A 25,158-nucleotide genomic window follows, 5' to 3' on the forward strand; every position below is an offset into this window, starting at 1 on the left:
GATGGAATGAGGCTTTACCAATGGCTCTCCTCCACACCCGTATTGCCCTTAAGGAATAGGTTGGTCTTAGTCCTCTTGAAATGTTATATGGGAGACCTTTTGTTTGTGTCAATGACCTCTTCCTAGATCCAGAGGCTAGGACCTTCTGGTCTTATACCATGGCCATTGGGCAATTCCAACAGGATATACACTTGTGGGGTATATGCTGGGTTCACCACCATACTGGGTTCACCACTATATGCTCCAGGGACTCAAGTCCTAATTAAAGTCTGGAAAGACAGGTCCCCAAAGGCTCAACTCCAGCCCACATGGAAGGGCTCCTACCCTGTAATACTTTCTATTCCCAGAGCAGTCAAAGTACCAGGACATGACTCCTGGATTCACAACTCATGAGTCAAGTCATGGAAGAAAACAGAAGAGGACCCTCCATATACCTGTGAGCCCCTGGGAGATCTTAGTTGACACTCCATGAACAGTCACTGTCATGACCTCTTTGTATACATCCTCAGCTCCTTAGATCCTATCTCCTTCCCTCATTCTTACCAAATATATTCCAACATGGGTTAAATCCAGTTTTCCACCTACTCAGCACTTGCAATGCATCTGCACATAGCCCAGGAAAAACACATACCTACCTGATAGACCTTAAATATGCCAGCCTACTTTCACCTGTGCCATATATTCTGAATACCTTTAAAAGTAAGGGATATAAGTGTAACTCCTCCATATGGGCATTAAATCCCATATCCTTGAGCCAGCTCAGAGACTACGACACTGTGATTGTCCCTTCTTTCACTTACATCATTACGTTCCCCCATCTCTACTCTCTAATTCACATCAGCATACAAATTGTTGTAATTATCTCCCACAATATTCCTCTTTATGTCCAGATCACCACCCTCCAGATGTCATCTTCTTTTCAGCAAAGCTTTTTAAAAGAGAGATATTTACTCTCCTTTGGGATCCGCCCACCATCATGCCTCAAGGGTGTACTTTCCTTTGCTTGCTGAATAAAACTCTGCTGTAACTGAGCTGTAACACTGATCAGATCAGATCAGTCGCTCAGTCGTGTCCGACTCTTTGAGACCCCGTGTATCGCAGCACGCCAGGCCTCCCTGTCCATCACCAACTCCCGGAGTTCACTCAGACTCACGTCCATCGAGTCAGTGATGCCATCCAGCCATCTCATCCTCTGTCGTCCCCTTCTCCTCTTGCCCCCAATCCCTCCCAGCAGCAGAGTCTTTTCCAATGAGTCAACTCTTCGCATGAGGTGGCCAAAGTACTGGAGTTTCAGCTTTAGCATCATTCCTTCCAAAGGAATCCCAGGGCTGATCTCCTTCAGAATGGACTGGTTGAATCCCCTTGCAGTCCAAGGGATTCTCAAGAGTCTTCTTCAACACCACAGTTCAAAAGCATAAATTCTTCGGCACTCAGCCTTCTTCACAGTCCAACTCTCACATCCATACATGACCACAGGAAAAACCATAGCCTTGACTAGATGAACATTTGTTGGCAAAGTAATGTCTCTGCTTTTGAATATGCTATCTAGGTTGGTCATAACTTTTCTTCCAAGGAGTAAGCGTCTTTTAATTTCATGGCTGCAGTCACCATCTGGAGTGATATTTGGAAAAATAAAGTCTGACACTGTTTTCACTGTTTCCCCATCTATTTCCCATAAAGTGGTGGAACCAGATGCCATGATCTTAGTTTTCTGAATGTTGAGCTTTAAGCCAACTTTTCACTCTCCACTTTCACTTTTATCAAGAGGCTTTTGAGTTCCTCTTCACTTTTTCACTCTCCACTTTCACTTTCATCAAGAGGCTTTTGAGTTCCTCTTCATTTTCTGCCATAAGGGTGGTGTCATCTGCATATCTGAGGTTATTGATATTTCTCCCGGCAATCTTGATTCCAGTTTGTGTTTCTTCCAGTCCAGCGTTTCTCATGATGTACTCTGCATATAAGTTAAATAAACAGGGTGACAATATACAGCCTTGATGAACTCCTTTTCCTATTTGGAACCAGTCTGTTGTTCCATGTCCAGTTCTAACTGTTGCTTCAAGAACTGCATACAAATTTCTCAAGAGGCAGATCAGGTGGTCTGGTATTCCCATCTCTTTCAGAATTTTCCACAGTTTATTGTGATCCACACAGTCAAAGGCTTTGGCATAGTCAGTAAAGCAGAAATAGATGTTTTTCTGGAACTCTCTTGCTTTTTCAATGATCCAGCAGATGTTGGCAATTTGATCTCTGGTTCCTCTGCCTTTTCTAAAACCAGCTTGAACATCAGGAAGTTCACGGTTCACATATTGCTGAAGCCTGGCTTGGAGAATTTTGAGCGTTACTTTACTAGCGTGTGAGGCAGTGCAAATGTGCAGTAGTTTGAGCATTCTTTGGCATTGCCTTTCTTTGGGACTGGAATGACAACTGACCTTTTCCAGTCCTGTGGCCACTGCTGAGTTTACCAAATTTGCTGGCATATAGAGTGCAGCACTTTCACAGCATCATCTTTCAGGATTTGGAATAGCTCAACTGGAATTCCATCACCTCCACTAGCTTTGTTCGTAGTGATGCTTTCTAAGGCCCACTTGACTTCACATTCCAGGATGTCTGGCTCTAGGTCAGTGATCACACCCTCGTGATTATCTGGGTCATGAAGATCTTTTTTGTACAGTTCTTCTGTGTATTCTTGCCATCTCTTCTTAATATCTTCTGCTTCTATTAGGTCCATCCCATTTCTGTCCTTTATCGAGCTCATCTTTGCATGAAATGTTCCTTTGGTATCTCTGATTTTCTTGAAGAGATTCCTAGTCTTTCCCATTCTGTTGTTTTCCTTGATTTCTTTGCATTGATCGCTGAAGAAGGCTTTCTTATCTCTTCTTGCTATTCTTTGGAACTCTGCATTCAGATGTTTATATCTTTCCTTTTCTCCTTTGCTTTTGGCTTCTCTTCTTTTCACAGCTATTTATAAGGCCTCCCCAGACAGCCATTTTGCTTTTTTGCATTTCTTTTCTATGGGAATGGTCTTGATCCCTGTCTCCTGTACAATGTCATGAACCTCATTCCATAGTTCATCAGGCACTCTATCTATCAGATCTAGGCCCTTAAATCTATTTCTCACTTCCACTGTATAATCATAAGGGATTTGATTTAGGTCATACCTGAATGGTCTAGTGGTTTCCCCTACTTTCTTCAATTTAAGTCTGAATTTGGCAATAAGGAGTTCATGGTCTGAGCCACAGTCAGCTCCTGGTCTTGTTTTTGCTGACTGTATAGAGCTTCTCCATCTTTGGCTGCAAAGAATATAATCAATCTGATTTCAGTGTTGACCATCTGGTGATGTCCATGTAGAGTCTTCTCTTGTGTTGTTGGAAGAGGGTGTTTGTTATGACCAGTGCATTTTCTTGGCAAAACTCTATTAGTCTTTGCCCTGCTTCATTCCGTATTCCAAGGCCAAATTTGCCTGCTACTCCAGGTGTTTCTTGACTTCCTACTTTTGCATTCCAGTCCCCTATAATGAAAAGGACATCTTTTTTGGGTGTTAGTTCTAAAAGGTCTTGTAGGTCTTCATAGAACCATTCAACTTCAGCTTCTTCAGCGTTACTGGTTGGGGCATAGACTTGGATTACTGTGATATTGAATGGTTTGCCTTGGAAACGAACAGAGATCATTCTGTTGTTTTTGAGATTGCATCCAAGTACTGCATTTCGGACTCTTTTGTTGACCATGATGGCCACTCCATTTCTTCTGAGGGATTTCTGCCTGCAGTAGTAGATATAATGGTCATCTGAGTTAAATTCACCCATTCCAGTCCATTTCAGTTCGCTGATTCCTAGAATGTCGACATTCACTCTTGCCATCTCTTGTTGACCACTTCCAATTTGCCTGATATGCCATTTCAAATCTTTGCTGTGGAGAGACAGAACCAAGGAAATTACAAACTCCCCTGACATATCTGGTGCCGTTTCCTGGATGTAACCTGGTTGAAACAACCTTGGTTTGGCCCCTTCAAGGCAGAGGCCAAACACAGCAGTAGCCCAACTTGGTGAAAGCTGCCATGGTGGAAGCTGAGTGCAAAGAAAACCCAGCACAGTGGAAGTGACAAGAAACCAAGCACTTTGGAAACTGGGACAGCAAGCACCCTGGAAAATGGGACAGCAAACACAAACTCGACAGAAAGCTCACGTGGCTCACTCTCAGAATCCAGAAGATCTCCAGTTAATTTCTTTTCCCTTTTAGGTGTTGCGTAATCTGTGTGGTTCTAAGAGTTGCTTTGGGATTCCGACTGAGTGAAGGAGTCAGGCTGCCAGTCCCTTCCATCTGGATTGCTGGCCAGTTTATGCTGCTTCCTCAACTATTGAACATGGTTAAGAAGAAACCACAGCACTGGCTTTAGGGAGCCTTGAGGAGAAATCCATGTGCTGAGAGAAACTGAGCATCCTGCCAACAGTCAGCAAGGAGCTGAGACCTTCTACCACTAGTCCTGTGAGTGTGACATTTTGGAAGTTGATCACCCAGCCCCAGAGATCATGCCCTGAGTCTTTGGAGTGGGAGCACTGACTCCAAGAACCTGGACTACCAGAGAAGTAACCCTAGGGAGTATCAAATAGTGAGACCTCACACAAAGGAAACCACCTGAATACAAGACCTGGCATCACCCAACCACCAATAGCACCCTGTGCAGGACACCTCATCTAAACAACAAACAAAACAAAAATACAAACAAAATCATCAGCAGACAGGATTACCACCCCTAAGTCTTGCCCATCAGAGGAAAATCAAACAAACAAACAAATAAACTCAGCACAAATCTTACCCTATACGAACCTTACACAAACCACTGGGCCAACTTTAGGAGGGCAGAAACCAAAAGGAAGAAAGAATTCAACCTTGAAGGCTGGGAAAAGAAGACCTCAAACACAATAAGTAAAAAAAAAAATAATGAAAAGGCAGAGAAATACTACACAAATGAAGCAACAAACTAGAAACACAGAAGTACAAATAAATGAAGAGAAAATAGGAAAACTACCTGAAAAAAAATTCAGAATAATGATAGTAAATATCATCAAACACCTTGAAAACAAAATGGATAAAATGCAAGAATCAATTAACAAAGACCTAGAAGAATGAAAGAATAAACATAAAGAGACAAACAACACAATTACTGAAAATAAAAATACTCTGGAAGGAATCAATAGCAGAATATCTGAAGCAGAAGAATGAATCAGTGAGCTGGAAAATAAAATGGTGGAAATAACTTCTGAAGAGCAGAATAAAGTAAAAAGAATGAAAAGAACTGAGGATAGTCTTGGAGACCTCTGGGACAATATCAAACACACCAACATTCAAACATTAGGGGTCTCAGAAGAAGAAAAGAAAAAGAAAGAGTATGAGAAGATTTTTGAAGAGATTATAGTTGAAAATTTCACCAACATGGAAAAGGAAATAGTCAGTCAAGTCCAAGAGGCACAAAGAGTCCCATACAGGATAAAACCAAGGAGAAACACACCAAGACACATATTAATCAAACTAACAAAGACTAAACACAAGGAAAGAATATTAAAAGCACCAAGGGAAAAGTTGTGGCTGAGCAGTGAAAGACACCAGGATTCTTGGCCTCTGGAGGAGAGGAATTCAATCTGGGGCCAGTGATGAGGCTTGATCACTCAGAGCTTTTGTGTAATAAAGTTTTATTAAAGTATAAAAGAGATGGAGAAAGCTTCTGACATAGACATCAGCAGTGGGCAGAAAGAGTGCCCCCTGCTAGTCTTTAGCTTGATTTTATATAGCTACTAGCAGGCTGCTAATTAGAGTAAGGAGATGTCTCAAAACTCAGAGACTGGCATCAGGCCCCTCACCCACAACATGCATTTTGAGATAACATTGGCACAAGGTGAGTTGTCCCAGACCATAAAATGATTGACATGAATCTTGAAGTAAGGCAAGTTTCCAAAGACACAGTCTCATTAACATAGCTTAAGAGAACATTTGCATAAGTAAAACATATTGGTTTGTCAAGTTGTTTCTGAGTCTTAGTCAAACCCACTTGAAGACAGAGTTTGGGGTAAATACATAGTTTATTAACATAGCTTAAGAAAAACATTTCCATAAGAAACATGCATTGGTTAGCTCAAGGTTTGAGAAAAGTTAAGTTTAGGTGGAATCAGGTGTCATTATGGCAACACAGAATATTAAAGGAAACCTCTTTTAAAAATTGTATAGAGAAGGGAAAAAAATCTGACATGTAGTTTGTTTCCTCCTGCTGCTTAAGAGAGAGAGATTTTAAAATGTCTGACACTTGCAGCCTATTTCCTCCATTTAGAGACTCCTGGTCTTCCTGCCTGTTACTCTCTCAAAGGGAAAAGCAACAAGTAATATACAAGGGAAACCCCATAGGTTTAACAGGTGATCTTTCAGCAGAAACTCTGCAGGCCAGAAGGGAAGGGCAGGATATATTTAACATACTGAGAGGGAAAAATCTACAACCAAGATTACTGTACTCAGCAAGGATCTCATTCAAAATTGATGGAAAAATCAAAAGCTTTTCAGACAAGCAAGAGTTAACAGAATTCAGTACCACCAAACCAGCTTTACAACAAATCTTAAACGGACTTATATACTCAAGAAATACAAAAGAAGAAAAAAATTTACAAAATCAACCCCAAACAATTAAGAAAATGGCAATAGGAACATACATATCAATAATTACTTTAAATGTAAATGGATTAAATGCTCCAACCAGAAGATACAAACTTGTTGAACAGATACAAAAAGAAGACCCATATATACGCTGTCTACAAGAAAACCACTTCAGATGTAAAGACACATATAGACTGAAAGTGAGAGGATGAAAAAGTAGATTCCATGCAAATGGGAAGCAAAAGAAAGCTGGAATAGCAATCCTCCTATCAGACAAAATAAACCTTAAAATAAAGAAGATTACAAGAGATAAGGAAGGACACTACACAATGATCAAGGGATAAATCCAAGAGGAAGACATAACAATTGTAAATATCTATGCACCCAACATAGAAGCACCTCAATGCATAAGACAAACATTAACAGACATAAAAGGAGAAATTGACAATAATACAATAATAGTAGGAGATTTTACATTAAACAGAAAATTATAAGGAAATACAAGTCTTAAATGATACATTACATGAGATGGATCTCATTGATATCTTCAGGACATTCCATCCAAATGCAGAAAAATACACCTTCTTCTCAAGTGCACATGAAATATTCTCCAGGGTACACCACATCATCGGTCACAAATCAAACCTCAGTAAATTTAAGAAAATTAAAATCATATCAAGCATCTTCTCCAACCACAACACTATGAAACTAGATATCAATTACAAGAAAAAAACTGCAAGAAACACAAACACATGGAGATTAAACAATGTGCTTCTAAATCACCAACAAGTTACTGAAGAAATCAAAAGGGAAATCAAACAATTTCTAGAAACACATGACAATGAAAACATGACAACTCAAAACCTATGGGATGCAGCAAAAGCAGTTCTAAGGGGGAAGTTTATAGCAATACAATCCTACCTCAAGAAATAAGGAAAACATTGAATAGACAATCTAATTTTACACCTAAAACAACTATAAAAAGAACAAAAAGGCCCCAAAATTAGTGGAAGAAAGAAATCATAAAGATCCGAGCAGAAATAAATGAAAAAGAAATGAAAGAAACAATCAGTTCAGTTCAGTCACTCAGTTGTGTTCGACTTTTTGCAAACCCATGGACTGTAGCATGCCAGGCCTCTCTGAGTAACCAACTCCCAGAGTTTACTCAAAGTCATGTCCATTGAGTTGGTGATGCCATCTAACCATCTCATCCTCTGTCGTCCCCTTCTCCTCCTGCCTTCAGTCTTTCCCAGCATCAGAGTCTTTTCAAATGAGTCAGTTCTTCGCACCATGTAGCAAAAGTATTGGAGTTTCAGCTTCAGCTTCAGTCCTGCCAATGAATATTCAGGACTGATTTCCTTTAGGATGGACTGGTTGGATCTCCTTGCTGTTCAAGGGACTCTCAAGAGTCTTCCCCAACACCGCAGTTCAAAAGCATCGATTCTTCTGTGCTCGGCTTTCTTTATACTCCAACTCTCACATGCATACAAGACTATTGGAAAAACCATAGCTTTGACTAGATGGACCTTTGTTGGCAAAGTAACATCTCTGTTTTTAATTTGCTGTCTAAGTTGGTCATAACATTTCTTCCAAGGGGCAAACGTCTTTTAATTTCATGGCTGCAGTTACTATCTGCAGTGATTTTGGAGCCCTGCCCCCCACCCCCCCAAAAATAAAGTCTGTCACTGTTTCCACCATTTCCACATCTATTTGACATAAAGTGATGAGACCAGATGCCATGATCTTAGTTTTCTGAATGTTGAGTTTTAAGCCAACTTTTTCACTTTTACTCTTTCACTTTCATCAAGAGGCTCTTTAGTTCTTCTCCACTTTCTGCCATAAGGGTGGTGTCATCTGCATATCTGAGTTTATTGGTATTTCTCCCAGCAATCTTGATTCCAAATTGTGCTTCATCCAGTCCAGCATTTCTCATGATGTAATCAAACTAAAAGCTGGTTCTGTGAGAAGATAAACAAAATTGACAAACCTTTAGCCAGACTCATCAAGGAAAAAAGAGAGAAAAATCAAAATCAACAAAATTAGAAATGAAAGAGGAGGTTACAACAGACAATGTAGAAATACAAAGGATTGTAAGAGACTATTATGAACAACTATACAGCGATAAAATGGATAACCTGGAAGAAATGGACAGATTCTTAGAAAAGTTCAATCTTTGAAGACTGAACCAAGGAGAAATAGAAATTGTGAACAACCCAATTACAAGCACTGAAATTGAATCTGTGCTCAAAAATCGCCCCAAAACCAAAAGCCCAGGAACAGATGGCCTCACAGAGGAATTCTGTCCGACATTTAGAGAGGAGCTAATGCCTGTCCTTCTAAAACTTTCAAAAAATTGCAGAGGAAGGAACACTTCCAAACTCATTCTACGAGGCCACCGTCACCCTTATACTAAAACCAGACAAAGACAACACACAAAAAGAAAACTACAGGCCAATATCACTGATGAACATGGGTGCAAAAATCCTCAACAAAATTTTAGCAAACAGAATTCAGCAACTCATCAAAAAGCTCATACACCATGATCAAGTTGGGTTTATTCCAGGGATGCAAGGATTTGTCAATATATGTAAAATCAATCAATGTGATACACCATATCAACAAATTGAAAGATAAAACCATATGGTAATCTCAATAGATGCAGAAAAAGCCTTTGACAAAGCTCAGCACCCATTTATGATTAAAACTCTTCAAAAAATGGGCATAGAAGGAATCTACCTCAACATAGTAAAGGCCATATATGATAAGCCTACAGCAAACATTACTCTCAATGGTGAGAAACTGAAAGCATTCCCCCTAAGAACAGGAACAAGACTAGCGTGTCCACTCTCACCACTACTATTCAACATAGTTCTGGAAGTCCTAGCTATAGCAATCAGAGAAGAAAAAGAAAGAAAAGGAATCCAGATCAGAAAAGAAGTAAAGCTCTCACTCTTTGCAGATGACATGATACTGTACATAGAAAACCCTAAAGATAGTATCAGAAAATTACTAGAGCTAAGCAGTGAATTTAGCAAAGTTGCAAGATACAAAATCAATACACAGAAATCACTTGCATTTCTGTATACTAACAATGGAAAATCAGAAAGAGAAATTAAGGAATCAATCCCATTCACCATTGCAACAAAAGGAATTAAATATCTAGGAATAAACTTACCTAAGGAGACAAAAGAACTGTATACAGAAAATTATAAGACACTGATGAAAGAAGTCAAAGATGACATAAACAGATGGAGAGATATTCCATGTTCCTGGGTAGGAAGAATCAATATTGTGAAAATGACTCTACTACCAAATGCAATCTACAGATTCAGTGTGACCCCTATCAAATTACCAATGGAATTTTTCACAGAACTAGAACAAAACATTTCACAATTCATATGGAAACACAGAAGACCCTGACTAGCCAAAGCAGTCTTGAGAAAGAAGAATGGAGCTGGAGGAATCAACCTTCCTGACTTCAGATTATACTACAAAGCTTCAGTCATGGAGACCGTATGGTACTGGCACAAAAACAGAAATATAGACCAATGCAACAAGATAGAAAGCCCAGAAATAAACCCATGCCCCTATGGGTACCTTATTTTTGACAAAGGAAGGGCGAATTTACAATGGGGCAAAGATAGCCTCTTCAAAAAATGGTACTGGGAAAACTGGACAGCTACATGTCCAGAATGTAGCTAAGAATGAAATTAGAACACTTTCTAACAAAACTTAAAATGGATTAAAGACCTAAATGTGAGACCAGAAACTATAAAACTCTTAGAGGAAAACATAGGCAGAGCACTTGATGACATAAATCAAAGCAAGGTCCTCTATGACCCACCTCCTAGAGTAGTGGAAATAAAAGCAAAAGTAAACAAGTGGGACCTAATTAAACTTAAAAGCTTTTGCACAGCAAAGGAAACTATAAGCAAGGTGAAAAGACAACTCTCAGAATGGAAGAAAATAATAGCAAATGAAGCAATTGACAAAGGATTAATTGCCAAAATAAGCAAGCAACTCATACAACTCAATACCAGAAAAACAAACAACCTAATCAAAAAGTGGGAAAAAGACCTAAACAGACATTTCTCCAAAGAAGACATACAGATGGCTAACAAACACATGAAAAGATGCTCAGCATCGCTCATTATTAGAGAAATGCAAATCAAAACCACAATGAGATATCACCTCACACTGGTCAGAATGGCCATTATCAAAAAAGTCTACACACAATTAATGCTGAAGAGATTGTGGAAAAAAGGGAATGCTCTTGTACTGTTAACAAGTTAGCCAAATCATTAAAGGCATTTAAAGGGCCGGGCAATCCGGAATGAGCCCGAATGTGCCCAGTGAAAAACATTTTATTTCTTTTCCAAATTTGTTGCTGTAATTTAGTTAACAAATGAAATATGGTAGGTTTATTTTCAGACAAAAACCGCAGTTTCAATGTGTGGAAACAACCTGACAATATACTGAGAATCAGAATAAAGGTTAAATTCCTCATCTGCAAACATAGCAAAAGCCTTTATGACTGCTGTTATTTCAGTTCTTTGAGCTGAAGTTTCCTGTGTTTCTAAAACCTTTTGGTGATTTTTAGTAACTATGGAGGCTTTACCGTTTGCTGACCCATCAGTAAAAACTATCTGAGCCTTTGGAATAGGAGATTGTTTACATCTGACAGGAAAAATAACTGGATGTCTGGATATAAAATTCAGCAAAACATGTGAAGGTAAATGATGCAAAAATTTTGACCAAAATAGTTTCCTATAGCAATCTGCCAATTTTCATCAAACATTAGAAGTGCATCAAGTTGTTCTTTATTATATGGAATTACAATTTCTGATGGCTCTTTACCAAATAATTTAATGTTCTGCTTTTTTCCTTTAATATCAAAGTAGCTATCAATCCTGGATAAGAAGCCACTACATTTTTAGTTTGAGCGGGAAGATGGACCCACTCTAGGGGGCCGTTTTGCTATAAAACCAATTTTTTGTCTGGTTACGCCAATTACACCTATGGGGGTTTTATGGCAAAGGAATTGTCAAACAGTTGTCAATTTAATTTTTAAAATTTTTAAAATTTACATTTTAGCAACATTAATTTAGGGACATGTTAATTTAGGTCTAATGTTTAGTTTAGGTCTCTATAAATTTAAATAATAAATGTATAACCTCCTTATTTCATTTTGGTATACAGATATATCTAAATGCAAAATGTATTTATATATGTATTTATATTTGGCAACAAGTATAAACTTATTGACATATATATAAATCAATATACTTGAATTAATCTTTATAATTAATATATTAATATATATTACAGCAATACAACACGTACACAGCTAATACCAACCAACACAAACCAAGGTACTGCAATAATACATGTCACACATATATAATTATACAGTATATAGAACATATATCATCACAGCACATCAATCTATACCAATTAATATCAGCCACACACACATTATACTACTGCAATATATATTTAATTATACAGTATATATATAGTATGCATATATGGTATACATATTAACTTATATACAAATTAATTAAGTATAGATCCATAAATAGAATTAGGTATACCTTTATTATATTTCATTTATACCCATACCTAATTAGGCAAATATATTATGTATTTATAACAATATATAAAGTATTGTTAATTGTACCACCTGTTGATAACTAAGAAATTGAGAAAACCCTTCTCTGAGTATCTCCTATTTGAGACAGCACGTCCCTCCCCCATAGGGTAAAGGGGAGCGTAGGAACTACATAGGGTTGGAAAGTTCCACAGGTATCCTCAAACTGCCAATCTAACATTTTTGAACTTTTAACGACTGTGGGGGCTTGAGGGCAAATGAAACAAAATTTGACCCCTGAAATCTATCAGGGCAACTTGCCAATTATCACTATTTTGTAAAAGACTTGCAGTTGATCCTTATTGAGTGAAATTATTATATTTGTTACTTCTTTTCTAAAAAGTTCCACACTTCTTTTTTCCTCCTTTTATAATTAATTGTGCCACCAAGCTGGGATAATAGGGGGTGTGAAATCATGCAAAGTCAGTAGTCTTTGATCCTTATTGAGACCAGGCTTTCTTTTCTGCAAACTTATCGTATACAAATGGTTTAGGTGATTTACATCATCTTCTGGCCAGAAGGCCTGTTAACATTTTATGACTCTGATAAAGGTTTGTCAACCATAAGACTTATTTTCTCTAAGAATAATTATTTTAAAGTTTGGCGCCATCCTCCGAAGGTGTTAGATAAAGTTGCATTCCTATAGGGCAAAAGTGCAGTGGGTTTACAACAAAGGAAAGAATTTATTACTTTGAGGGTCTAAAGCTGTTAACACCAAGGCCACTACTTATTTTTTTCTACATACCAACTATATTAATTAATACATTTACAAGGATACAATACAGGGGATGTGGAAACTTGGCAGCAAGCATTGGCTCAACAATGAAATCTTCTACTAGTTCTAACAACTTCTAACTCTCAGAGAGGCTCTATACTATTTGAATATTTTAAGCTTCCCATGCCTCTCACGGTTGGGAGACTGTAAACAACCGTATGCATAGCTGTAGGAGTCCGGGTAAACCTGTCAGGCAAGTTAGAGAGCCATCTGAGGGGTTTGGATTGAAACACTCCTATTATGCCCAGGAGGCTAATTAACTAGAGCTCTAAATTGATTTCCTTCAGAGAAAAGGTGGTGAGGGATAGTCCCCCGTGACTGTCAGAGGAGTTGGTGAAAGTCATTTTGGGGTAGATGCTCAGGCAGGCCCAGAGGGGCACCCCTCGAGTTCTGGCTCGCCTTGCCCCCCAGAACTGTCCCACATGACCTTGTCATGGGTGGGGACTCCCGTGCTGGCTCCCGGCACAAATTAAAAATTTTTTTGTTCTAATTCTGTGGAAAATACCATTGTAATTTGATAGGGATTGCACTGAATCTGTAGATTGCTTTGGGTAGCATTGCTGCTGCTGCTGCTAAGTCACTTCAGTCGTGTCCGACTCTGTGCGACTCCATAGATGGCAGCCCACCAGGCTCCACTGTCCCTGGGATTCTCCAGGCAAGAACACTGTAGTGGGTTGCCATTTCCTTCTCCAATGCATGAAAGTGAAAACAGAAAGTGAAGTCGTTCAGTCATGTCCGACTGTTAGCCATCCCATGGACTTCAGCCCACCAGGCTCCTCTGTCCATGGGATTTTCCAAGCAAGAGTACTGGAATGGGGTGCCATTGCCTTCTCCATTGGGTAGCATAGTCATTTTCAAAATACTGATTCTTCAAATCTAAGAACATGGTATATCTCTCCACCTGTTTGTGTCATCTTTGATTTTCTCCCTGAGAAATAGTTTTCTGAGTACAGGTCTTTTGTCTCCTTATGTAAGTTTGCTCCTAAGTATTTTATTTTTTTCTTACAGTGGTAAATTAAATTGTTTTTTTAATTTCTCTTTCTGATCTTTTGTTGTTAGTGTACAGAAATGCATGAAATTTCTGCACATTAATTTTGTATACTGCAATTTTACCATTTCATTGATTAGCTCTAGTAGTTTTCTTGTGGCATCTTTATTTATTTATTTTTTAATGTATAGTATCATGTCATCTGCATGATTTTTCCAGTAGTCATGTATGGGTATGAGAGTTGGGCCATAAAGAAGGCAGAGTGCCAAAGAATTGATGCTTTCAAACTGTGGTGCTGGAGAAGATTCTTGAGAGTCCCTTGGACAGCAAGAGATCAAACCAGCCAATCCTAAGGGAAATCAATTCTAAATATTCATTGGAAGGACTAGTGCTGAAGCTCCAATACGTTGGCCACCTGATGTGAAGATCTGGCTTGTTGGAAAAGACCCTGATGCTATGAAAGATTGAGGGCAGAGGAGAAGAGGGTGACAGAGGATGACATGGTTGAATGGCGTCACTGACTCAATGGACATGAGTTTGAGAAAACTCAGGGAGATATGAAGGATAGGAAAGCCTGGTGTGTTGCTGTTCATGGGGTCGCAAAGAGTTGGACACCATTTAGCAACTGAACAACATCATCATCATCATCATATTTACATGCGTCTGTGGGTCAGCAAAATTTCAGACAGTCACCTTGCATCTACCCTGAAAGAAGGCAGCTGGTATTTGAGAAGGAATAGGAGAGGAGAAGGCAATGGCACCCCACTCCAGTACTCTTGCCTGGAAAATCCCATGGATGGAGGAGCCTGGTAGCCTGCAATCCATGGGGTCGTGAAGAGTCGGACACGACTGAGCGACTTCACTTTCACTTTTCACTTTCACGCATTGGAGAAGGAAATGGCATCCCACTCCAGTGTTCTTGCCTGGAGAATCCCAGGGACGGGGGAGCCTGGTGGGCTGCCTTCTATGGGGTCGCGCAGAGTCGGACACGACTGAAGCGACTTAGCAGCAGCAGCAGCAGCAGCAGGAGAGGAGAAACAACTATAAAAGTCATAAAACTGGGGTGACCATATCTCAATGTTCACCTGTTACTCTGGACTAATTATTAATAACACTCTTTTCATTCTCAAAAGTTTTAGTTTTGATAATAAATTATTCTACTGTCACTTGGATAAAGCCCAAAAGACCTGCAGTCCTCCTGGCTTCTGAAGACATGCTTTCATCTACACTGAACTCAAATTTCAATTTGAATGGAAGGCGTGCCTTGTGGCAGTCCAGTATAGTCATTAAGATTAACCAGAAGGGCTGAAAAAGCCCCACAAACAAAAAACAAATTAAAAATCCATATAAACATAAGAGAAAGAAAAGAAGCATTGAGGATGAGGAATCAAGATTCCAGGAAGACAGAAATTGAAGCTACAGCTGCTTTTTTTCCAGGGACATTTGACAATTCCATTGTGTACCAGGAAGCAGGCAATCTGGATTTCTGGGCAGAAGGCCACTGCTGGGAAATAGGAAAATCAACAAAGTCTTTGGTTGTCTTGTGGGGATGAAGTGACAAAATTGGAGGTTTGAAGGGTCAAGAATTCAGAGAACAAAAGGGCTGGCAAGAACTGAGCCTGACATTCAAGGAATTTTCACCTCAAAACATTTGCCAAATTACACAGCTGCATTAGGTAGAGGCTTAAAAAGAAAGAAAGAAAGAAAGCCACTTAAAAGCAGAGCTGAAGTTTTGGCGGCTTTTATTTTGCAATCTTACTCCACTGAGGAGACAAGAGTTATAGAGCATGAATGCTAGGGGAAATTTTAATTATTTAAACATTTTGTTAATCTGAAAGAAGCAAACATAGAAAGAAAATGAGGCATAAAAAAGATTGACAAAATATAGAAAGAATAAAGCAAAATTTCAGAAATAAATGCAAATATACCAGCAACTGGGAGAAGTCAATGGCAACCCACTCCAGTACTCTTGCCTGGAAAATCCCATGGACGGAGGAGCCTGGTGGGCTGCAGTCCATGGGGTAGCGAAGAGTCGGACACGACTGAGCGACTTCACTTTCACTTTTCACTTTCATGCATTGGAGAAGGAAATGGCAACCCACTCCAGTGTTCTTGCCTGGAGAATCCCAGGGACGGAGGAGCCTGGTGGGCTGCCGTCTATGGGGTCGCACGGAGTCAGACATCACTGAAGCAACTTTGCTGCAGCAGCAGCAGCAGCATACCAGCAATTACAGTCTAGTACAAAGACAAACTGGTTAAAACCAGAACAAAACAAAAGTCAACTATACCCTGCTTATGAGACACTTCTTAAATAAACATCAATAGATAATAGATGAAGAGGGACTTCCCTTGTGGCTCAGCTGGTAAAGAATCAACCTGCAGTGCAGGAGACCTCTGTTTGATCCCTGGGTTGGGAAGATCTCCTAGAGAAGGGAACAGCTATCCACTCCAGTATTCTGGCCTGGAGAATTCCATAAACTGTATAGTCCCTGGGGTCGCAAAGAGTTGGACATGACTGAGCGAGTTTCACTTTCAGTAGATAAAGAGGGGCATTTTGTAGGAACAAAGTCAAAGAATCGCACTGTTCATTCTTTGTATTCTTAGTATTTGCAAGAATTTCCAAGGCAGAACATAATACAGTCCCTTGGTTGCTATTAATACCTGTCATCTCTCCCTCCCATTTACTGTACACAGCTCAATTCCTAATCAGCACAGATTGTCTAGCTTCCTGTCTGTTTGTGTTCTTCCTTCACTGCTTTATCTCAAGAGTGGATATAGTCTTCTTTCATTCCTCAGAAATGCAACACTTGGCTTGCTCAAGATCATTGCTCAAGTTTGGGGATGATGAAAGGGTTGCATATGAGTTGATTTTGATGGAAATTGGAAGCATAAAAACACAGAACATCAAATTCATAATTGCAGGATTAACTTAAGATGGAAATGGGGAGAAGACAATGAATTTTAGCTGACAGGATTGTTAACTATTGGTTGTTTACATGCTATTAAAAATCTGTTAAAATGTCACCCAATCAGCTCTTCCTTCCACAGCAATTTGGTTCTCTGCCAAACTTTCCATAACAAATAGAGCCTGCAAGCACTCTGAACACAGAGCTGCAGCTTTTCAGAGGAGAAATCAAAACAAGATCGCAAGGTAAGAATGAAACCAATATTCTGGTACATTTTAATAAGGTCTTACAAAGTAAAATCTTGAGAACCACAGAGAAATGCTTTGTATTTCTATAAAATAAAGAATTAGGTTGATTTATTATTATTGCCAATAGAATTAAAAGTTGATAACAGTTGTTGCTAACTTAGAATTCCACTTTGTTCTCTTTTGAGTGATTTATAAAATTATTAATAAATTGCTAAAATAAGTTGTCTTTATAGTACATGTTCCCCTTTCTCACCACAAAACTTCATAAAGCAAGTTGATATTCTACTTCTTACTCCTGAAATGCTTATCCAAGGCAAACCTACTCACAATTGTTTACAACTGGTTTTTAAGAAAGAAGGACAAATATAAGAACTAAAGATGCCATCCTCTCAAAAACAATTTGTGGAAAAAATAAGGAATTGACATTCTAAATGAGTAAATTCAAAAGCTTATTAGTTTTGATACTATTCATTTAGAGTGAAAATCGCTTTTTTTTCCTCTTTAATTCTTACTGTCTTGCACTCTTCTCTGCCTTATATTTCCTTGCATAAATACGTGCCTCCTGGCTATTTTAATTAAAATAAAAAATGGCACAAAGTCCTAAGTACTGTGGCTGCACACAAGTTGATTCTAGAGGGTTTTTGGAGACTTGAGAGTGAAGTAACTAGGGCTAGGTGTGGCTGGACTTGACTCTCACTCCTTCCTCAGCACCGCATTTATTCTGTTTGAGTCATTGCTATATGTCATCCTATGCTATTCTCTATATTCCTATCTACTGCTTCTCATATTTCTCTTTTGAATACTTAATGCTCTTCTTTTAATTTTGACCCTGAAAAGGCACAGCTCTGTGTTCAGAAAACTTCAGAATTCTCTATTTCTTAGAGTTTGGGGTGCTTGAGCTGAATCACACTACTGGGTAGTATCCTTAAATTGTAAAGAACTCTCACAGGCATCACTTTCTGCAACTCAAATTTCACATGTTCTTCTACATGCTTCTCTGAAAGGATCCTAGATTTCCTACTAATCTTTAACTGGTGGCTGCCTAATTCATTTTCTCAGCAATGTATTGACCTAGATGTTTTACTCTTTCCCATCACTGTTTAACTTACAATATCTAAAGCCAAAAGATACCTCTTTTCCTTTCCCATTTATAGAGAGGGAAGAATTCTGAGGGGAATTTTCACTGAAACATTGAAACAGTGCTAAAAAGTAAAGGAAGAGACTGAGAAATGGGAGCCACCTCTCCTGGACACAGTCTGTAAAGGATTAAAGAAACAGCTTTCAACCAACTTCAGGGAATGTACTGAGTCACTGTAAAAGCTTCTGCTCCATGAAGGAATTAAATCATTTCAGCAAATACTGTGGGAGGTGAGAAGGAGGATAGCAGTGCAGCAATGAGGGAAGGAAAAAAAAAAAAAGCACCAAGAATTGTTCACACCAATAAATCTGATAACATGAGGTCTTTTTTGGAGAATATGAGTGCAAAGTTAAATCATTACATGGAAGTACTGCAGAGGGGATAGCACTGGGGAAGAAAAATATTACATCAGAGAAATTTATGCCACTAAATCTGACAGCAGGAGGTCTGTTTTTGAGATAAGAGTGTGACTGTGCCAAAATCATTGTATCTTTCATTCGACAACGTGAAATTTTGGAAAACACGGTGGTAATCAAGTGATAGAATTCTTCTTTTATATCTCAATTTGCAGCAGGGACATTTAGAAACATTAAGGCCAAAAATAATCTTGAACAGCAGAAAATAATTTTAATTCCATTAAAAACAAACAAACAAACCAAATATAATAATATTTGGTTCAAGGACTTTGGGACATAGTAGAGCCTCTAATCTCTTTTCATTTTCTGTCTGGTTTCCCTGGTGTTGATATCTGTACACAGAAGGAATCTTTAAGGGTACACAGTCTTAGAGGACAGGCAAAGTTCATTGTTGGGGGTGTTAAAGGTGGTATAAGGAGTTTGGGGCACTTCCTCACTGTAGCAGACTCCTGGCATGACATGCTCACATGCTGTCCTTTCTATTATTGGTAAATCATCCTATAACTGTGAAGATTTTTGTTTCTGTTCATTTTTTGCTTTAAGTGTAGACTACAGTGTAGCATAATAGTAAAAAACCACAAAATTTTAGAAGAAGATAGGCCTCAACTCCATCATCTGTCATTGACTAGCTGTGTGATTTTGTATCTTAACATTCCTAAGCCTGAATTATTTTCTCTTGTGTAAAATGTAAAACAAAAACAAAAGAATAATAAGATACTCTACCTTAGAGAGGTGTTGAGATGCTTTTGAAGGTAAAGCAATTAAGAAGCAGTCATGAAAGGTAACTGTTAATAATCACTGAAATTTCATTAAATGTGAGACATTAATTCCACATTCTCTCATTGAATCTTCATAGAATCTCTATGAAATAAATATTATCTTCTCCATTTATAAAATTAAACAGGTGAGATTTAGAAAGATTGTACTAACCCAAGATGACACAACCAGAAAATTTCAAACCAGCAATTAAAACCCAGAGTCAAGTTCCAGGAAGGAGAAAGAACCAACAGGGAAGACAGATTCCAAATGACTTCATTTAATGCATCTCTAATCATCTTTGTGAAGCCATTTTCTTCTATTTAAGGTTTCAGTCATTTTCAAACAAAAATTTTAATGAAATAACATTAAAATCTTTCAGCTATTTTCTTTAGGACTACATTTATTGCCATCTGAAGGAAAAGGTTCCTGTCAGCCACTATTCTCTTAAGTAATTTTCTATTGTCACTGCCATTAGTAAAGCCAGTACAGCATCCACCCATAAACTTGGCTTCACTTTTAACCAGCATAGCAGTCTACATCTAGTTCCCTCTCACTTTGCACAGATCATGAATTGGGTCATCATTACAATTTTCCCCAGAAGTGCTAATACACCTGAGACCTTTTGCAAGTGTAAGAATGTTTTGCTCATTACTTCTCTTGGATTTCCTAGCAAAGATTAGATATTTTCTTGAAGAACTTCATAGTTTTGCATATCTGCTGTGTTCAAATCCCAGCCACTCTAACTCCTTAGCCTGCTGGCTCTGTCATTGGCTGCTGTTTAAGAAATGCTATGTAAGTAGTTTATGTGTGTGTTGTGTGTTCAGTCACTCAGTTGTGTCTGACTCTTTGTGGCCCCATGGACTGTAGCCCACCAGCCTCCTCTGTCCATGTAATTCTCCAGGCAAGAATACTGGAATGGGTTGCCATGTCCTCCTCCAGGAGATCTTCCTGACCTAAGAATTGATCCTGTGTCTCTTGAGTCTCTTTCATTGTCAGGAGGATTCTTTACCACTGGCACCACCTGGGAAGACTTTAAGTAGTTTATATTTTCTTTTTAAAAAGAAAATCATATGCCTTTCTCCCATGTTCTTTCATTTGGGAGCTTATTAAACCCAATCACAAACTTTCCTCTAACCTGAATTTACTAGGCCCAAAATTTTTCCTTTCTGAGGTTTTACTTATCCATTATCTTTTATACATATGCTGCTGCTAAGTCGCTTCAGTCGTGTCCGACTCTGTGCGACCCCATAGACGGCAGCCCACCAGGCTCCCCCGTCCCTGGGATTCTCCAGGCAAGAACACTAGAGTGGGTTGCCATTTCCTTCTCCATTTATACATATATCATATAGCAATTGTCTACATTCTTTAGCAAAGGTGTTTAAATAGCTTATCAGTAGTCAGCATGGCTACTTCATACTAATCAATGAATATTAGTAGGATTGTTTTCTTGAGTAAATATTTCTTTTCTTCTAGTCTTTTTTAAAAGTTTGAGCCACAGACCTAGGTGCCAACATTCATTTTAATATAATTTGGTGGCTATTTTTAGCTTCTTTTTTTTTCTTCAATGTGACTTTTATAAGATTCATATTATATCAATGTATACGTAGCATTATTTATCAAAGAGCAGGCACAGTTTTTTCTTCACTTACTTACTCAAGTGCCATATGGCTTGTGAAATCATAATCATAATCATAATTGTCACTATGTGGTATAAAACAGTATAGGCTGTTTTAATAAACAAGTTTGGAGAGTGCCATGCCTAGGATGTGACATCTGGCTGTCTAATTACCATTACCTTTCAAATGTCACGTGGAAAGATTTCTACTCAGTACTAAAGGTCCATGAGAGTAGACTCAGCATTTAGAAGCATTAAAGTCATTTGCATTGTGATATGTCAGTTGGAAAAAAAAATACTATCTGTAAATCCTTGTATTTTTTTAATTCATAAAAGTATAAAAATTGGGTACAAATCCAATTTTCAGAGCATCCATTTTTTTTTCTGGTTATTTGTGACAAATGCTCCTAAAAGAGCATCTGTTTTTAGACTTATTGGTTCTCCCTACTATCTAGGTAGACCCAAGCAGGGACTAGTAGCCTCAAGGATTGTGGTTCACTGTTAGATCTGTATAACTTCTTTACCTATCCCATGTAACACCCCTTCTTGGCAAAGTAAGAGAGCCCAGTTACATTCTTCTGCCCTGCATCATTAGATATACTCAGAAAGAGGTCAACTCTGTCCAAAGAAGGAAAATGATTAGGTCTATCTTGAAGAATAAGAGAAGTATCTAGCACAATCTTTTCACTTTAAGCCCAGCTACCAGGTAAGCCTACTTAGATTCCCATGTAAGGATGATGAAGTCAGTAATTTGGGAAATGGTTGCAACACACGAATTAGGCAGTGTGGGAGACAAGGTTTATCATCCCATGGTGGACAAGTTTCCAGACCTCTGAATTGTATTTTCTGATCATTGAACAAGGTAACTCTATTGAAACTCTTATGGGAATTAAATATACAGGATGTGGACTGCAACTTAGCCTGTTCAGGTCAATGTGCAGGGACTCTAACATCTGTGAGTAGAAAGAGTTTATACTCTTGATTTTTAAATGTCTTCTAACAATAAAATTTAATATCTAATACACAATGCAGTATATCACTGGGTGGCCACTGGCTTGAGAAAGAAAATCTCATAGTCTGTACAGGGTGAGGTACAAAGCATTTAACAGCTGGCATGACATAAGCAGATATAATAGTGAGAAAGGTACTAGCCATTTGGAGCATGCCAGCTGAATGCCAGCACTGGGAGGGAACTTCACTGTGGCTTTGACCTGTATCAGCCAATCTAGGATAACGGGAATGACAGAGCAGTGGAAAAGCTAAAGGTTTACAGAGCTTTTAATAAGTTGGCCAGTGTTTCTGTTACCGTTCAATATTCAAATCCCAAACAGAAGAGAAAAATTCTATAAAAGTTATGCTAGCAATAACTTTAGTCTTTGTACAAGGAAACACTTTCACATACTATGAGACTATATTTATAATTAACTTCTGAATGGAGGTAATGTGAGATAATATTTGATCTAAAAACAGCCTTTTAGTCCATCATTATGGACTCATGATTTTGGTGATATTATAATTAACTCATTTTCAGACTTGGTTTGATTAGCTACAATTTTTTGTTGTGCTGAGCCACATGGTCACAATTTATCACACAGAAGCCCCTTCATGGTGGCTCTTTTTAAAATTTTCTCAGAATTTTAAAATATGCATCACTGCTTTCAGGCAAAAGTTATTCAGGCTTATCCTGCATTTCTTTTACTTGAAATAATAAATCAGCCATTCTCCAAAGAATCTCAATTTCTTTAGTGGAGAACATTATCAGGCTACCGAAAATCTGGGCCCTGGGATACACATTGGATTATTTCATCTTAATACTGAAATTAAAGCAGTTCAGTTATCAGATATAGGGAAGAAAATTATATATTAAATGAAATCATTAGTTCATATTTGTATTGTCATTGGAATTCTATGATATATGTCAAAATACTTCTTACAATTATTTTTAATATCTTATTTTGTTATGAGTATATAATCATTTGTTTGATTTACACTGTGGTCCAATTGTTTAAATTCTTTTAACTTTGAAAATATTGATTTCTTATTAATTGACAGCTTTTGTTTGGTTCCTATATTAGTTTGGAGTAGGAAATGGCAACCCACTCCAGTATTCTTGCCTGGGAAATTCCATGGACAGAGGAGCCTGGCAGGCTACAGTCCATGGGGTTGCAAAGAAGTGAACACATTATTGGAGGATATGGTGTAACTGGTGTCCATTACTTTACCAAATAGAGGTATTGCATATGATATGTACAGAAGTTATCTGGATCTACCAGTGAACCACAGTCCTCGAGGTTACTAGTCTCTGCATGGTTCTACCTGCTAAACAGTTCACTGTATAAGTAGGATGCTAACTGAAGTTTGATCTTCAGTGTCTTTATAAGTCATTTCATTTTGTCATTATTTGTCCACTCATAATGAGATAATGCATCATTATAAGATATGATTTTCATAATCAATTTCATACACAAATTAATATACATAAAAATTATGGCAAACAAGCTCAACTGGTGTTTTACAAGAGTAAAATATCAATAAAAGTACTATATTGGCAATCTGTAAAATTAGTAGTAAAAACAGTAATAACAGTACCATTATTGGCAATCTGAATTTGAAAAAAGAAAAAGAACAGACATGAAATGGTTACTTATAAATTTCAAAATTTTTTCCTGATACACACAAAAAATTCAGTTTACCCATTCTGTTTCTGGTGTATCATGCTGTTTTCTGATAAATAATATTTTTATTGATTTTAAAATATCATTTTATATATTCATATTATTTTATTAAAATTTTGCTTAAAATATAACATTACTTGAATATTAAAATTTTAAACCAGCTGCAATAGGACACGGTATGAAGATTCCTCAAAAAAATTAAAAATAGAATCACCATATGATCTAGCATTCCCACTTTTGGGTACATATCCAGAAAAATCAAAAATGGGATGTTGAAGAGAGAGCTGCACACCTATGTTCATTATAATATTATTCAAAATAGCCAAGAGGTGGAATCAACCCAAATGTCCACTAATGAATGGATAAAGAAAATATAGTATACACATACAATGAAATATCATTCAGCTTTAAAAAAGAAAGAAATCCTGTCACATTCTTAACAGGGATGAATCTTGAGAACATTATGTTAAGTGAAATAAGCCAAACACAAATACTGTGTACTATATGATCCCACTTATATGAGGTACTAAAGTAGTCAAACACAAGAAACAGAGGGTAAAACGATGTTGCCATGGCCTTTGGGAAGGTGAAATGAGTTTTTTAAGTTTAAAACTAAACTATAGTTTTAGTTTTGCAAGATGAAAAAGTTCTAGAGGTCTGCTGCACAAAATTTGAATGCAGTTAACACTAGTGAAATATACTTAAAATGGGCAAGATGGTAAATTTTACATTATCCATTTTTACAATTAAAAAAAATTTTTAAGAAGAGCTTTGAGCAGGGGATAAAGAAGAATGTTTAAACAACCCAACTTTATTTAGAGATATTATTAATTCAGTGTCCAGAATACATTAGTTGTTAGCTACTTCTTTTTAGGATTTAGAAAAAGCCAATGCAGATCACATTTAGGCCAAAAATATATAAAGATAATTTGTATCACTTGATAAGCTTTAACTAGAATAAAAGATAAATTTACTATATAAGGACACTTAGTGCTCACTTAACAAGAGGTTCCAAAGTTGGCAGCCCCAGAGTCAGTACAAAGAATCAAGGACATCACCAAAAGACCCAAGCTCATCTTATCCTTCTGCTCTGCCATCCTTAGACTGTCCATGATCTCTCCCTTCAAGGGAGAGGATGGCTGGCCTAGCTCTGAGCATCACATCCTCACAGAAGCCAAGTGAGTGAAAGTTAAACAGCATTTACTTCTAAGGAGAAAAGTTTTCTCAGAAGTCTCAGACATGCCTCACCCTTGTCTCATTAGCAAGATCTGTGTCACATGCCCATACTTAGACCTGTTATTGGCAGATGGAAACAGTATTGCCACGAATGGCTTAGGTTTCTGCATATCTAA

At 37.9% G+C, this 25,158-nt stretch overlaps 1 protein-coding gene across 2 annotated transcripts in view; it reads left to right on the top strand.

Annotated features, from left to right (window-relative positions):
- The first annotated feature begins 16,978 nt into the window (after positions 1-16,978).
- The window catches only part of IL33 (interleukin 33), a 79,690-nt gene continuing 71,510 nt past the window's right edge, over positions 16,979-25,158 (top strand). For both annotated transcript variants that reach the window (XM_070375863.1, XM_070375862.1), the window contains exon 1: positions 16,979-17,200. The gene's annotated coding sequence lies outside the window, so the exon portion shown is untranslated. The remainder of the gene's footprint in view (positions 17,201-25,158) is intronic.

Source organism: Bos mutus, chromosome 8 (assembly GCF_027580195.1).
Source record: "Bos mutus isolate GX-2022 chromosome 8, NWIPB_WYAK_1.1, whole genome shotgun sequence".
Taxonomy (NCBI): Eukaryota; Metazoa; Chordata; class Mammalia; order Artiodactyla; family Bovidae; genus Bos; species Bos mutus.